Here is a 12853-nt window from a genome sequence, read left to right as displayed (position 1 = left end):
TGTATTCCTGGGTCCTCCCCAAGGTGTTCCAGGATGAGAGGACTGTGCCATATTCCCCTACTGCCAGGGACTTCATTCTGACATCTCTACATCTTCCCTTCTCTTATGCCCTACAGTTGTCTCAGGCACACAAGCACTCACTCCTTACAACTGCTTCTGCAGTAATTCCAGAGAGGCACATGAAAGCAACTTTCCCAGGATCATATATTACCAAACTCCTCTGCAGACAAACAGTTATGGCAATGGGGTGCCATTATTTGTGTTCATTTCCCTGTCCCTCCTGGCCACAGAGCTGGGTCCAGCCTCACTGGGCATACCAGCCCAGGGGGGCCCAGAGGCGCACAGAAAAGGACCGCAACTCCATCTGCTGGCTTGACAGCAGCTCTGGATTGCAGCCTTTGAATTCCCTGCAAGGCAGGCTCTGGCTCTGAACCAGGAGACCAAGATGTCTTTTCATCATGATGGAGTAAAGATATTCAGCCATTTTGTCAAAAGTGATGACATCTATCCTTCCAAACTTAAACCCACAGACAGAGACACAAATGCAGCTGGAAAACACAGAGCCAAGGATTACTGATCTAACAGGAGCTGGCTCTGCTTGGAGCAAGCATTGCTTTGGGGCTGTAACAGGGACCTGCATATAACAAGGAGACAGCTCCAAACCAAGGCAGGGGTGGGAGGGGTTAGGATGGAGTTTAGAAAAACACTGATGAAATTGGGCATTTTCTTTTCTTCTTTCCATCAAGCCCTTCATCTCTACTTGCCTTGTGTATGAAAAATGCTGCTTCTGCAGATTATTTGACTATCCCCCATGGCCTGTGGTCCATCCAGAATCGTCTCTGTCCTCACAATTTCTAATTTATCTATCCTTACTGTGAGGCAGGGGAAAGATGGGGGTCCATTTTATAGATGAGGGGCAACTAAACTTCCTCAATAGAAGAGAGAAAGAGAAAATGATATTACCTACCATTACTCAGAAATTAATTACTTGGTTCTTGAAATGCCTACACGGTGTTATGTATTTGGAAGTTTCAACAGAGACTTGTAGTATCCACATCATAGGAAAGTGAGGCGCCAGCAAAATGTTCACAGAAAACAGTTGAAAAAGTTATGAAACTCTAAAACCTTCACCCCCATCTTGAGTAAAAAAGAAGTTGTTGGATATCAAGATAAAGTCTTTGAAAAGGATTTATTTGGTGTGAAGTCTTGGTGTGCTGTGGGTACCCCCTCCAAAGAAAGAGGGTACTTGCATTTCACCACAAGCTGAATGAGAAGGGCTTTAAGGGGACCCCTCAGAAAACGTGATAGGTGCCTTCTACAGTTAAAAGGGCAGAATGGACTAATTTTTGACTCCAGCCCAAGAAATACAGGGACCACTGTATATGCTAGCAGCTGCTCGGCAGTGTTGGGATCTACCCAAAGTCTCAGGGCTTGTGTGAGCAAAGAACCTATTTCTCATGGAGAAACCGAAAATGGACTGTTGAATTATTAGGCTCTAGAGGAAGAAAGCAGCTGACAGGGGAGAATGCACTTGCCCAGGTCAAGTGTGGGTGCATGTGTATGGAGGGGAGTTCAGATCTTTGAAGAACCGACAAGAGTGCCCCAGAAAAAAAGCCAGATTTAAACATCGGCTCCTCCCAGCTTTAAAAAAAAGTCCACTTCCACAACATTAGCTAAGTACAATATTTTCTGCCACCTCTTACTTCCTTGCTCTAGTCCTGGTGGGTCAGACATTTCAGGAAAGAAACAAGGACTACACCCCCTCTCTTCACTTGCTGCAAGCCCCAGATTGGGAAGGACAAATAGATTAATCTTCAAGAAATATGGAAACACAGATAATACCTGAGCTGAACATGTTAAGTACCTAACTGAGATATGTTTTACTACATAAAGTCACTGTAGGGCTTCCTGATTAACCTACAAGAAAAGCATTTGTCCGGGAGCAGAGTTTGGACCATCACTATTGAGCAGATTTTAAAGTAACAGTGGGAGCCAAAAACAAAGTTTCTTTTATGATTACACCTCATGAGTCCTGCTTGTCATTGTTCCAGTCACAATTGTAAAAGTTGTTTTTCAACCTCTATTTTTAAAAGTAATGAAAACACCACCAAGGGGGTCATAACAAGAGGAGCTCTTGTCAGGACTAATAGTTCTTGGCTTAACAGCACTCTAATGTCCTTGTGGAAAATGAGACCTATGGATTCAAGTTCTGCTCACTTCTCCATTTCTTCTTAATTTCCCAAAGCATTCCCTATTCCCTTCTGCCACCCTGCAGTATGTACCACAGTTCTGAGGGAAGCTACTTTCCTTTGTTTTGTTTTTAACAAGGTCTTGAACTCACAGCCCTGAGATCAAGAGTCACATGCTCTCCTGAGTGAGCCAGCCAGGCAACCCCTGAGGGAAACTACTTTTAACAGTGTCCTAAAATTTCCTGTGCTGTCCCGCAGTCCTGCCCCACACCCTGTCCATCCTCAGGGATAACACAGGGGGTCAGAAGTCATCTGGACCGTTTCACAGTCTCTTCCATGGTAACATTTATCTTCTCAATTTTCCCCCAGAGTCCCAGGTGGATGAGATACATACACCCACATACAAAGAAAATTATATATACATGGATTCTCTGCCCTCCGGGAAAGTACAACTTAAAACAGCTAACATTAAACAGACAAGCATAAATATGTAAATAACAGAAACGAGTACATGAATGAACAGCAGGGGAGATACGTGATTGAGATGGGAAGCAGAACTGGCTGGTCAATGAGTGTTTACTGAACAGTTACTAGATGTCAGGCATTGGGCTAGCTTCTGGTAATAAAATTTTGAACAAAAAAGACACATTGCTTGTGCACACACGGAGCTTTCAAAATGCTGGAGAAAATAAACACTAGACAAGTCCTTATTAAAATGTAGGTTGATGATAATAATACACAGGACAGGTCTGGGCATTAGGAACCTCATCTAGTGGGGGTTTGAGAAACTTGCCTACACCAGTAACATTTCAAGTGGGCTCTAAAAACTAAGTAGGGTTAGAGAGATGGCTGGTGGGGAGAAGAAAAACCTAGTGAGAAGAAAGGGCAAATGGGAAGGCAGAAGCAATACATCCAAGGAACTGAAAGAAGGCCCGTGTGGCTAGAGTGACTATCTATGAAGCAGGAAAGAGGCCAAGGTGAGGAGATTGAAGAGATGAGCAGGAACCTGGAGATTTTAGATGTTGATTCAGAACAAAACAAGTGAGAATTATAGAATCAAAGATTTGGAGGATTGGAGGAAATTTAAAGGTTATCTAGTCCAACCAACCAGATGATGCTAGAATCCTGTCTGCCCATTCCCTACCCCTGGATCAATATGAATGAATGGAGGCCAGAAAGGGCTTGGCATGGGGTTGCCAGAGACTGATATAAGGGAGCGAGTGAAATACCCATGGAGCCCCAAGGGTTAAGGCAGGAGGCTTCTTGGCTCCATTTCTCTGTCCCCAAACAATGAAGTGGAGCTGCCAGGTCCATCAGCCTTCCTATTTGTGTGAAGACACCCTCACAGCATCAGCCAAAGTGAACCGGATGGCAACCATTCATGTTTATTAACCACAGCTTGGTGGGTGGAGAATTACTTTGTGCAGGTGTCAGGGAGGTTGGTTTGTTCAAGAGAGTCTGGCTAGCTTGCATTCACGACAGAGAAACCTATTGTGGAGGGCCAGGCAAGGCAGCCTGGAGAGAAGCCAAAGGACAGCAAAGCCAGAGTGTCCACCACCCGGAGGAGCTCTGGCGCATTCACTCTAATACTGGAATTTGTTCATCACTGTTAGGGTGAATGATTCTTCTTGTGCCAGACGCAGGACATGGAGGCTACTCCTAGGTGGTACAAAGCAATGAAACCTTCATGCTTCTATGGCAGGAGTGAAACTTGGCCTCCCTTTTCCCTTCATTTTCCTGCTTCTCACTATATGGCAGGGCTAAGTGTGCTCAGGAAGGGTCCCGTGCCTTGCCATCATCATCACTAATCAGCATTTAGTAAGCTCTCCACACTATGAAGAGCCCCGTGGTGGCTCAGGATATAGGAAAGTGGAGGTTTCTGTACTTGAGAGGCTCATAAATCTAGATGAGGAAGGTAAAAACATGCCCCAGAAGATAAACCATAACCTCAGGTACCAAATGGATAGACAGAAAAAAAAAAAACCTAGGCATTACGGAAAAATAGATCACTGCAGAATCACTGTGGAACTCCATCACAAGCTTACCCCCAAGCCCTCTGAAGGAGCTGACACTAGGGGCGCCTGGGTGGCTCAGTCGTTAAGTGTCTGCCTTCGGCTCAGGTCACGATCCCAGGGTCCTGGGATCAAGTCCCGCATCGGGCTCCCTGCTCCGCAGGAAGCCTGCTTCTCCCTCTCCCACGACCCCTGCTTGTGTTCCCTCTCTCACTGTGTCTCTGTCAAATAAATGAATAAAATCTTTAAAAAAAAAAAAAAAGGAGCTGACACTCGATCTGGGTGTCACATCAAAGTCAGGTGTGGTGAGAAGGTGGGAAAGCATGTGTGGTGTGTTGAGAGAGGGATGGGAGGCATGGTGTTAGAAGGACAGGGTTAGGTCAGGGACTTCTGACAAAGGAGTAATGGGAAGTCAGATTGGAAAGGTGAAGAAAATCATGAAAAGCCCTAATGGTAGAATAAAGAGCTTGAAGCTTTGATTTTATTCTGCAGATAGTGGGAAGCCACTGAGAGTTTTTGGGCAAGAGCTTTAGAATAACTCTTGTGATTGGAATATGCAAAATAATCTGAATGGAGAAAAGGAAAAAGAAGGCAAGGAACTCAGTTTCAGATCAGCATATGGCAGGACTTGATAACTTTTAGTTTTTCTTCTCTCCATTTTTTTTTCCCTAAAAGAACTGGATTACAGACATTTCCCTTAACCTCTCATTGAAATTTAAAGAAAAAGAGATAAAAGTTTGGTTGCAGCGATAGGGGCTTGGGATTTATAAGACCATTAAGATTACTGTATATCAGTAAGATAGAAGCAAGAGCTTCAAGAGACTGGCCGGAGAGCAGCCTGATGCAGGGAAGTGCTCCGGACAGAATAGAAAGAGATTCCCCTGGGTTGCAGATGAAGATGGGTTTGTAGGACCTGCAACAAGAGGACCTAAGCCTTCCTCCCTGGAAGCACCTGAGAAGGGAACATGACCCCAGAAGACTGGCCACAGGACGCAACTAGGAGACGGGACCCGAGGCTGCAGGATTCAGAGCCTCACAAGAATCCTGTGAGTCAAGCATGAAGAACAGACACTCAGTCCCTGGACCTGAAGGGACACTCCAAATGACAGAACAGTGGGTATCTAGCGATAACCAGCAACTCAAAGCCCTCTCTAATCTCATGGCAAAATATAAGATCCTGGAACCACAATTCAAATGTGAAGATGAGAAATAGGTGATATTAAATTTCCCACCAGTCAGATGGGATTGGAGCATATAATTGGATTGTATCCTTATTTAAGATTATAAATAAATGTGATACTTCCCCCACACATGAATTTGTAAGCTGAGAGTCATACCTGCTCTAAGCATTGCAGTTCAAATGTGAAGGGATGACACCTAGAATAGAATGATTGCAATGAAAAGACAAAGACATAAAAGTCCTAGAGATAATTATGCAAGAATAAAGAACAGGACTTGATCTGCCTAGAATCTACAGAAAATCCCAGGGCACATTGAGAATGCAGGAAGTTTCTCCTTGCCTCTGTCACTCTCTACCCTTAGGCATTCCTATAGGGGACTCAAGTAAATGCTTTATGAGTTAGTCTTAGCATCCATAAATTATGATGAATGCAACTTAAAAAAGCTTTGTGCTCTCCCAAGGCTGTATGTTAGCGCTCTGGTAATAAAAAAAAATAAGAGATTTAATCACTGAGTTTCTACTTTGTGTCAGATATGGTGGGCGCCAGCAACACCTAGATTAATATAACTGTTCTTGTCTTTGAGATGCTCACAATCTAGCGTAAGAGATGGACATGCTGCCCGTTGTGCATGTCATAGCAGAACTGGATAAATGTTCTAGAAGGCTTAAGTGACAAGCTCTGCTTCAGGAAGCCAGAGAAGGCTTTACAGAGAGGTGAGATTTAAGTGGGTTTTACAGGATGAGTAGGAGCTCAACATTTTGATAAGGAAAAGAAGAGCACTCCAGGTAGTAGAAAGGTATATACAAGGTGTGGAGGCATAAAGAAATAGAGAGCTTGCAGTGGGGGCCAGTGAGAAGGGGATGAAAAGGAACTCGGAAGAATGAGCCCCCCAGTATTTTCACAAGATTAATCCAATTACAAAGATCACATACGTGATTTTGCAAATTCGTTGGTAGGTTAGAACCCATTTCTAAGCCTCAGAATTGAGACTCACAGGGTAAGTGGGATTATCACATCAAAAGAAGAAAATTCAATTGCATTAAGCGAAAATGATGTTCTGCCTGGAACTGGACCCTACCATCTTACACCAACGGCAGATGACCCATATGATGGACAGGAGGGGTACTATTAACATTCATTCCCAAAAGACTTGTGAGATACACAAAAGAGAGTCATATCATCTGGTTTACAGTCCTGGGCTGGATACGACATAAAGGGATATGGACACTTAACTACCTGTAGAGAACCTAATAACCTAAGACCAAACTTCATTTTTCTCTTTGAAGATACCTTTTTTTTTTAAGTTTCCATTTATTTATTTGACAGAGAGAAAGAGAAAGAGCACAACCAGGGGAAGCAGCAGAGGGAGAGGGAGAAGCAGACTCCCCCCTGAGCAAGGAGTTTGACACAGGGCTCGATCCCAGGACCCTGGGATCATGACCTGAGCTGAAGGGAGACGCTTAACCGGCTGAGCCACCCAAGTGCCCCTCTCTCTTTAGGCCCTACTCCTTCCCCATCTTTGGCCCTGAAGACAAAGCCAGTGTGAAAGAGGGCTATGCTTGCCTACCATCCACGGTAACTTCACGTGAAACACGGCACAAGAAGAAAACACCCCACAGAACTTGAGAGAGTTTGTTCCTAATAATGTGTCTGAAGATTTATTGAAACATCTGAATCTCATTTTCAGCACATTAAAGATCTGGATTGCAAACCAACAGGTAATGTTTTTGCAATGTTTTTCTGATAGAATTCAGGAATCAGGGAAGAAAAGATATTATTATTGACAGATTTTTTGAGAGTGAAGGGAGGATCTTAGAAAACTGACTTCAACTAAAAAAAGAAAGGTAGTCTGGTTTTACCCTTCCAATAAAAAGTGCATTTGATTTTGAAAAACAGTCATCGAGCTTCACATTTTTGTGTTTAACAACCACCTTGAAATTGGTCTCCCTCAGAGGACAGCATGATTCTGGGCTACCTTAGCATGAATGATTTATGACATTCATGAACTTGGCAACTACATCAGTTTTTCTAAACCTGGCACCCAACACCACCTGAATGTTAACTGAAGATTTATGATTTATAAAACTTACCTCATTATGCAGAGGTACATGAATTGTCTTATGTGTGCAGTCTATAACTCCCAAGACAGATAAGGAGGCAGCTACGTCACAGAATTTATGGCTTCTTCCTACTAAAGCTGAAGTTTTGAAGAGAAACTAAAAAAAAATAACCAGCCCTTTGGAGAAAAATAGCTTTAGCTAACCATCACACCCCCAAATGATGAACTGGCCATAGCTCACCACTATATCTTACAGGAACAAAGAGGCTAACGGTGAAAGTCACTTTAATCACAGCACTGAACTGTCTACATTTTGAACACTGCAGTAACAGACAGAACCTAAATGACTCTTTGGAAATATCAAGCAGTCTGTCAGCCTAATTTTTCCCCAGTTTGGTGTCTGAGCTCTCTTGCTGAGATTTGGTGAGAAGTCTCAATAGCCCAGCCAGACATACAGCCATGGACTTCAGAGAAGAGAATTCAACACCTTGGTGTGCCCAGTGGCTATCTGCCTGCACTCTCAAAGTGAAGAAAAGCAAATGTTGGTGCAGGTTCTGAAATGCAGCTTGTTTTCAGAGATATTTTAGGAGTGTAGCAAATCTCCCCCCACACCCTGCAAAAAAGGTGGGAGCACAAAGGATTCAGTGGAATAAACTTATGAATCTCAAGAAAGATTATATAGATACCCATTAAAAATGACAAGTATATGGGACCAGGTTGACAAGCAGGTATCTTTAGACAAGATAAGCATAAAGAGCAGAAAATACAAAAATGGTAAGCATACATGCTGACAGGAAAAAGGCAAAGTGAAGGGGAAAATGGTGTTTCCAGCTTGAGGATTTTCTATAGTATAAAGTGAGTGAAAAACAATGAAATTCTAAACAAAGATCCCCATCAGCAGGAAATAGAGACATATACATGGCTGCTAACTGCCCTGAATGCAAGAAGTACCCCCTCCCTCTCTCCTCTGCAGAGATCTCTCGACAGTGTTCCACCCTTCCTGGCCTCTGAGAGTAGAGAACACCAGCACTCAAATATCTGAGGCAACAGAAGCAAGCTGAAAATGTGAAGAGTCTCCAAAAAGGGGTAAGAAAATTACTTGGAAAAAAGGAATGTGGGGAACCCACTTCCAACTTTAATAGTTTTTTTTTTTAAGATTTTATTTATTTATTTGACAGAGAGAGACACAGCGAGAAAGGGAACACAAGCAGGGGGAGTGGGAGAGGGAGAAGCAGGCTTCCCGCGGAGCAGGGAGCCCAATGCAGGGCTCGATTGCAGGACCCTGAGATCATGACCTGAGCCAAAGGCAGATGCTTAACGACTGAGCCACCCAGGCACCCCCAACTTTAATAGTTATTAAGCCACTTCATTTTTGAAATGTGTCTGGGATTTTCCCACTTCTAACTTTGGATTTGTCCAGGTCTAATACCACCGTATGTCTGTTTGTCCCAATACAGTTGTTCTAACTCATGGAAATGATGCTCTTCACACAAAATGGTAAGAGACCAGTATCAAAGAACCACAAATGTATCAATTAGAGTAAAGCCTCTTTGGCCACTGGGAGTGTATCCAAGAGCAGAGGAGATGAACAACTACATTTGAGTTCAGAGACTTAGTTAACACTCTTCATTAAGCTACCTGTAGATACTTGACCACTCAGAAACAGGTGCCATTCTCCAAGAGCTTGAGGCACTGGTGTTCTGTTGGCTGCCTGTAATCCTGAAAGCCACCTCCCAAGCTCAAGCCAGGGAGTCATGCTATAAATGGAACAAGAGGGAAGTGGGCAAGCACCATACACACAAACACACAGCCCAGGGCAGAGCCAACTTCCTTCCAGGAAGCCACACAAAGATGCAGAGAGCGCATGCACACAGCAGGAGCATCCACAGCCTCTGAGAGTTAGCTTTGCACTTTGCCAGGCTCAGAAACAGTTCATTACTCTATGATGGAAGACAGGTATTCATGTGACCCATAGCAGCTACCATGTTCACAAATTCCCCTTTCCCCTAAAGAAAGGGTCACAGGGCTCCTCCCAGGTAAACCAGCTTGTTTCACATCATGTCACACACACATCCACCACCCCCACCCCACCTCAACTGCTGATTAAATAAAAGAAGGAATTGGCACCTAAATCAAAGGTCTGTGAAAAGACCCAGTGACCCTTGAGACAATTGGGCACTTTTCTGTGCCTTTGCACAACAAAGGTACTCTCTACGAATGGTGTAGTTCAAGCCACGTGGAAAGGTAGCCGGGGTGGTGCAAGCAGCCCCAGGAATTCATTGGGGTACAGGAAGAAAAAATTCACATGTATTTATATTTTTTTTCTTTTCCACTTTTATTTTCTATTTGACATATGTTTAACATAATAGTATTATAGATGTGTATGTTTACAAAGACATAAATATATACATAATGGAGGTGTGTGCTCAAATATATTTTTTAAAGATTTTATTTCTTTATCTGACAGAGAGAGCATAAGCAGGGGGAGCAGCAGGGAGAGGAAGAGGGAGAAGCAGGCTCCCCACTGAGCAGAACCCTGGGATCATGACCTGAGCCGAAGAGCAGACGCTTAGTTGACTGAGCCACCCAGGCGCCCCTCAAATATTTTTCTAATAGGAATGTGTGATACAAAAGTTTGGAGACCAGAAGACACCATGGTGCCTGGGGTGTGGTCCTTAAACCCTACCCTACCACCATCAGAATCTCCTGTGGAACCTAAACACGCAGATTCCAGGAGCCACCTCAGAACTACAGGACCTGAATTCAGGAGTGGAATGCTTAGAGCTTCCCAGTCTGATGCCTTCTGAAGTTTGGGAACTAGCACAATGGAAAAAGCAGGCATAAAGAAGCTGAGCTACGGAAAGGGCAGAATCAGTGCAGATGGGAACATCAGAAGCCCGTTTCTGAAATGAAGACCAATAAATGTCTGCTATAGGTTAGGTCCTGCTGGGGCCTGACCAAGGGAAAACAGACACCCTCCTTGTTCTTCCAGAAGTCTGGCTCTATGGATATTGATTCCTATACTCCCTCCAACTAGCCTTCAGTGAAACCTTCATCACCTAAGGAAACCTGAGCACCTCGTCTCCTGATGGCTGGGGAGCAGGGGTAGGGAACCAACAGCCCCTCACATAGAGAGCCTGTAATCCAGGCAAAAGAAAAAAATAGTGGACATAATTTCACTAATTATGTACTTCAAGGAACTGCAGATGAGATATGAGAATATATGAGCCAGAGTTGTCTGCGAGCATTTGAAAAAGGGCCTGTACTGATTGAACATTTAATTTGAAATCATAGGGGTGATTGGGGGGAGAGGGGCAGAGAGATAGAATCTTAAGCAGGTTCCATGCCCAGCACAGAGTCAGATCTCACAACCATGAGATCATGATCTGAGCTGAAACCAAAAGCTGGATGTTTAACCGACTGAGCCACCCAGGAGCCCCTCATGTGGATGATTTCTAAAAAGCATACCAAGTAAAAAGGGAGGCTATAGAGCCGAAGCTAACATTGTCCCTGTGACTTCAGGCAACTCACTTATTATTTCTGTTCTTTGTCTATTAAATGAAAGGTTAGACTTTAAATGCTATCTTAAGGTCCTTTCTGTATTTCTAGAACCCATGTTCAGATTCAACTTCTAGCTCAGGGTTCCTTCCACTATACCATGATAATTAAGAATAAATTAAAATTCTGGCCCTTTAAACTAGAAAATTCAGAAAAGGCTCCTATTTCCTTAAAAATTAACTATTAAATTGATCTTCATGAAGAGCAAATTTCTGCTTCTGTTGGCTCTCCCCCCCACCCCCACCCCAGATAGGGACTTCATACATTGGTCCTTCATCTATCCAAAAGCCAACTGTTTTCCAAAGCTGAATGAAAATCCAGAGTGAGGTTGACTGATTTTTACCCTGTGCAATGAGACTTCAGTATCAATGGAATGTAAATGTCCTATCTAATGAAAGTACATCTAATTTTGATTTACTGCTGCCTAACTTTTCTTTCAGGGTCATCCTCTATTTCTCTCTTCTCTTTTTGGAAGGAGGGCAGGTTGGTAGGTTACCCAGGCATTCGAAATAAAACAAAACCTACGAATTGTCACCACCCGTGGGGACAGAGACATTACCTGACATAATACTTTCTACACTTCACTGGGGCAGGATCTGTTGAATCAAACTTGAGTGGAGTGACAACATGTAATATACTCCAATATAGTGTAGCTAATGCCAACATGGAAAAGTGGGAACTCGTGCCTGAAATGTGCAGGTACAATGAAAAATTCCAAGGAGAACAAAAGTGAACAAAAGTGACAAGGAGAACAAAAGTGACAAAAGTGACAAGGAGAACAAAAGTGACAAAAGTATGCCACATTTTTATTTCATGAAGATGGAAGGTGTCACAGCAGGATATTCATCTTTGGGAAAAGTGAATAAAACATCATCTGAGTCACCAGTTTAAAGACACTTTGCTTTAAAATATAAACTTGATTCTATGAGTTCTAGTACAGATTGAACTTTATCGTTCAGTCAATAAACTGCAAACTAAACATAAAAATTTCTTTAAGTATTCCTCTTTTATTCCACTGGCTAAAATAACTGCTGTTAATAATGAATTAGGCCATCTCTCGGGTCTCGCTACCAAGATGACCAAGAAAAGAAGGAATAATGGTCGTGCCAAAAAGGGCCGCGGCCACGTGCAGCCTATTCGCTGCACCAACTGCGCCCGTTGTGTGCCCAAGGATAAGGCCATTAAGAAGTTCGTTATACGGAACATAGTAGAGGCTGCCGCCATCAGGGACATTTCCGAAGCAAGCGTCTTCGACGCCTATGTGCTTCCCAAGCTGTATGTGAAACTACATTATTGTGTGAGTTGTGCCATTCACAGCAAGGTAGTCAGGAATCGTTCTCGTGAAGCACGGAAGGACCGAACACCCCCACCCCGATTTAGACCTGCAGGTGCTGCCCCACGACCTCCACCAAAGCCCATGTAAGGAGCTAAGTCCTTAAGGACTGAAGAAAAGCTGTTCTCCAGAAAAAAAATAAATGGCGATTACACTTCAAAAAAAAAAAAAATAATGAATTAGGCCAGTATTATAAAACTCAACTTCTCTATATACGTGGAGGTAAAAGATGAGACCCATTTTGGCAGCTGGGCCTACTGATTCACAGCAAAGCTCCGAATTCTGGCTTTACTATTCAATTGTTATGTGGGCCATATAACACATCAACCACTCTAAACCTCAGTCTCCCCATCTGTAAAATGGGAATATTGACAGTATTTTACTTGAAACCACTGTGGGAAGGGTGCATTACACAATGTATATAAAGCATTTAGGATAGTATGCAGCGTTTAAGTAAACATTTAACAAGCATTAGTGATTACTACCTAATAACAATTCCTATTAACTGCTGGGAGTTAAAT

At 43.2% G+C, this 12853-nt stretch overlaps 1 pseudogene; it reads left to right on the top strand.

The window, feature by feature from the left end:
* The first annotated feature begins 12061 nt into the window (after positions 1 to 12061).
* Positions 12062 to 12498, top strand: LOC114209526 (small ribosomal subunit protein eS26 pseudogene; annotated as a pseudogene).
* Positions 12499 to 12853: the final 355 nt, after the last annotated feature.

Source organism: Eumetopias jubatus, unplaced genomic scaffold (genome assembly GCF_037043125.1).
Source record: "Eumetopias jubatus isolate StellerSeaLion01/CBP00866 unplaced genomic scaffold, mEumJub1_p1.0 scaffold_5, whole genome shotgun sequence".
In the NCBI taxonomy this organism is placed as follows: Eukaryota; Metazoa; Chordata; class Mammalia; order Carnivora; family Otariidae; genus Eumetopias; species Eumetopias jubatus.
The sequence above is the reverse complement of the archived record's forward strand: the minus strand, read 5'-3'. Positions and strand labels throughout refer to the sequence as shown.